This window comes from Strigops habroptila, chromosome 8 (assembly GCF_004027225.2).
Source record: "Strigops habroptila isolate Jane chromosome 8, bStrHab1.2.pri, whole genome shotgun sequence".
NCBI lineage: Eukaryota > Metazoa > Chordata > Aves > Psittaciformes > Psittacidae > Strigops > Strigops habroptila.
The window spans coordinates 20,945,099-20,949,572 of NC_044284.2; positions in this window are offsets into that span (position 1 = coordinate 20,945,099).

Below are 4,474 nucleotides of genomic sequence, written 5' to 3' on the forward strand. Positions count from 1 at the left end.
CTCGGGGCGACGGCGGCGGCGGCGGCTGGGGCAGGGCTGGGGCCGCGGAGCCGCTCCTCCGGCTGCCGCCTGCTCCTCCCGTGTGCGCCCGGGCCGGGGGAGGAGGCAAAGGCTCCCGCGGTCCCCCGCCCCCGGGGCAGGGCAGGGCAGGGCAGTGCCGGGCAGGGCAGGGCCGCGCCGCCCGCCCTCCGCGGGGCGCGGCGCTGCGGAGCCGCGGGCGCTGCCGGCTTCCCTCTCTCCCTGGGGACCCTGCCCTGGCCGTGCCCGGCCCCGCCTGGGCGTCGGTGCTGCAGCCTCGGCCCCGGGGGCACCCCCGGCACCGCGTACTTTGCGCACGCAGGGGCTGAAGGAGCGCGCAGCCACCCCCCGTCAGCGGGACCGCCCCAAGCCCCGCAGCCCCCTGCAACGCCCAGCTCCCTGTCCTCAGGCGGCACAGGGAAGGTGTTTGTCCCGACCATGAACGAACTCTTGTGTCACCGTTTGTGCAGTCGTGGACAGCTTCGCCAATGCTTGAGAAATAGTAATGCTACTTTAAAATTTCTTCTTTATTTAAATTCTAAAGTAAACCTAAAATGCTTCGTTTTGTTTACCAATTGGTAATCCTGACCCATTTAGTAGCCTTTTCACTCTGGCTGTGAAAGATACTCTTTAAAGGGCTGTGACAGAGCTAACAGTAACGAACTCAATACTTGGGTGTTTGTAGGATTTGGGCCAAGGTTGTTTGACTGAGAAAAGAAATGAAAAATTAAGTCAGTATTCTGACTGAACACAAGAAAAACTGTCTTTTTAAAAAATGTTTGCTGAAACCACATTGTTTGGTGCTGTTGAATGATGACATACAGGTTATCATGCCAATACATGGTATTTTATCTTTTGACGATTGTTTTAAGAAGTTCCTGCCCTTCTTCTTGTTTTAAGTGCTTCTACTCATATACATCTCTTGCAGAAGAGGGCACGTCTGTAATAAGAAGTGTTTGGGCACAGCCAACTAAAGCAAAGACTGCAGGAACTAAACAGAAATTCTGCTGCATGCAAGGCAGAATATAAACCTATTACCTTCTTTTTAGCTTATTTATCAAGCACTTAACATTCCTATTCTTGCAAAATACAAAGAAGGGCATTCCCACTCCCAAAGCTTTAAAGAAGTGTTGTGTATTAGAGAGGATGCTCTGAGGATTAAACAGAAAGTGGATGCTGCAATACATGTGCTCTCCTTTCCACAGTGCTGGATGAAGAACGCAGTAGAATAACCTGGATCCATGCCCACTAAATTTCTCAGAGGATTTGTGTGGGAGAGGTGCAGCTGCCGTTGGGACATCCCAGACCTTCGGAGGCAGCCTGCAAGATGGCTGGTGAGTAAGAGGTGTGCAAGAGGCAATGGAAGACAAAAAGAGCAGAGGCTGAGGTGTGCAAGGGTTTTGCAGAGGCTCAGGTCTTGTATGAGTGCGCATGTGTTGGCAGCCAGGTGGAAGTGCCTGGCCTGCAGCCCTGAGGAGGGGTAGCCCTCAATGGGGCTGGAAGAAGGAGCAGAGCACACCTGTGCAAGGCTTGGTGAAGGACTGGGACAGGGACCTCAGTCCACAAGAAGGGGGCTTGGAAACAGAGTAGATCATAACGTGGTCAGAACAGAGATATTATTGCAGCTGTGCTTTGAACTGATTTGAAGTGAGAGAAATGGGAAATAAAAAAAGCTGAAAAGGAGACATTTACTCATTCCATGACCAACAGGATGCTGGTTAGCAGCCAAAAGCTGCTACTACTACTAGGTATACTTGGTTTAGTCATGAAGGTCATGCTAGATATGGAAGTCAATGTATACGACAGTTGTGTAATACTCACAACACAGACACATGTGTTCCCTGCTGCTCCTCTTTGTGAACATTTCTGAAGTCTGGTTTTAAGAACAAGAAAGTATTTCAGACCTTACATCCACTGAAGAACTGGCGTCCATGTAAAACCTCCAACAAAGGCTGTTAGTTACCATGGATTACATGTGCTTGCTGCTGACTACTAACCTCTTCCAAAGGTGGTTTTAAACTTCTGAACAGTCAGTGGGATAACAAGTTCTGCATTGCACCCAAGAATATCTACAGATCTGTGCAGCAAAAAAGACAACTCAGGCCCTGATGGGCAAATCGAGGCAGAGAACAGGTTGCTGGGAAAACCCCGCATATCCATACATGAGCGTGCAGCCAGGCTCATACACCTCTGCCATATAGGGAACAACAGCAGCATCACTCCCTGGTATTGGCTATCCAGGAACACACCCTAAATTACAGACTACAAACAGGCACTCAATCTAAATTAAACTGTATTTACCAAATGTAAATAATGCTGCTAGAGCAAATTCACCCATGAACTAAACCAGAGACATCTGGCTGGTTTCTATTGATGGCTGCAAAAGGAACAGAGAAGTAAAAGGCCAGTAAGTAGTTACACATAAGTAAATGTGTTAGCATTGACATTAATCTTCAGATAATATCTGCTAGGAACACCGAAATGGGAGTGACCTTTCTTCTTCACCAAGTCCCCTACTGTTGCAGGGAACCAAATCAAATAAACCCTTGCATAAATTGATGATACTTCATTTTTGAAGTCTGGAAGCTACTTGATCAGCATCTGTTAGAGTCCCTGTCTTTGCGGAATAAACCTGTGAAATCCACAATTAGGAACTGTATGTAGGAAGTGGATATAAATTAAATTATAAAGGTTTGAAGCTCAAAACCAAAAGATGGCAGATTTACAGTGTCTCATTAAATCTTAATTATGCTGCCTTGTGTATGTATTCTTTGCATAAATGATGCATAGGTTATGTGACAAAAATAGTATGGAGTTGCACTAACAAAGAGCCTGTATTAATGTGCACAAAATCCATCTAACTTTTGACAGTGGACTTTGCAACACAAGTAACTTTCTTTTCTAACATCATTTCTTTTCGAAGGTGGAACAAAACCTATTTTCTGTTACATGTGTCACTGAGGCATGGCATCTACAGGGTTGGAATGATGAATCTTTAGCAATAAACTATTTAACATTTTAATTACAGAGCTAGTGCTGTAGTGATTATAAAATGTGCCTGCTGTCCTAGGGTGACATTGTGTACTGTAGTGGTCTGGCAGAAATGCCCAGCCTGGGTGACCCCTCTTCTCCCATCGGCTGCTGCTGGCTCTCCTGGACTAAACTAGTGATGCTGGTGATCCGGGATGAGTGCTCTTCTCTATCAGTCATTGAAGAAAGCTATTTTGTACATGAAGCTAACAAGAGACACATTTCCTAGTGAATGTCTGGCAAATGTGACCTTGTCTGCCTGAAAATGAGACAACTGCTAAAGTGGAAAGAGGAAACCTCTACCTGAAACGTAACTTTCTGTAGATGAGATGTTCTTTGAAAAGACTGTATATGATGGCGCAAATCAAGTGGAGGTGGTCCTGCTCTTCCACATGTCCTTCTGTGCATCCCTGTCATCTTTCCTCTGACAAATTTAATAATGATATTGCTGTGCATAGCCAGAATGGTCTGCTGATCTGACTGAAAATGACCCCCCTCCCTAAAAGCTTAGTTTCTGAGTTTTTAGTTTCTGAGTTTCTTAGTCTCTGAGCTTTCAGGCTTCTCGCCAAATCATCTTTTCCTCTGTGGAGAGTTATCTGTACAAAATCTCTTGTACCGTGACAAGGAGACGTAAGACCTCATAGTACTCTTAGTGTTTCTGCTCAAGTCCTGTTCCGCTAACACTGTGAAGTTATTTGAATTTAAATTTATGTAAATGCTATCAACAACAGCTCTTTATTTCATTTGAATCATAGATCATAGAATGGTTGGGTTGGAAGAGACCTTTAAAGGTCATCTAGTCCGACCTCCCTGAAATGAGCAGGGACATCTTCAACTAGATCAGGTTGCTCAGAGCCCTCTTCAACCTCACCTTGAATGTTTCCAGAGATGAGGCATCTACCACCTCTCTGGACAACTGCTTCCAGTGTGTCACCACCCTTGTAGTAATACAGAAAAATCTTCTTTACACCTAGCGTGAACCTACACTCTTTTTGTTTAGAACCACCACCCCTTGTCCTATTGCTACAGGCCCTATTAAAAAGTCTGTCCCTATCTTTCTTAGAAGTCCCCTTTAAGTGTTGAAAGGCTGCAACAAGGCCCCCCAGGCACCTTCTCCTCTTCAGGCTGAACAACCCCAACTTTCTCAATGTGGTCTTAAGTGCCCAAACCTGGATATTTTCACTTCTGAAAGAACTTTGGTATTTCCTGGAATTGCAAGTCATTCCTTTTCAGAGTAGCACTGGACAACATGCAATAGGAGAGGACATATCCCTGTTTTCTTGATAATCCTGGCACGTAAAATGGCTCTTACAAACTGATGTACCCACCCAGTTCCTAGGATTCCCAAATTTCCTTTGGTCTGTAAGCCAAGGATTTGTCCATGTTACCCCTTTGACAGAATCTGCTACTTTATAGAAATAAACCA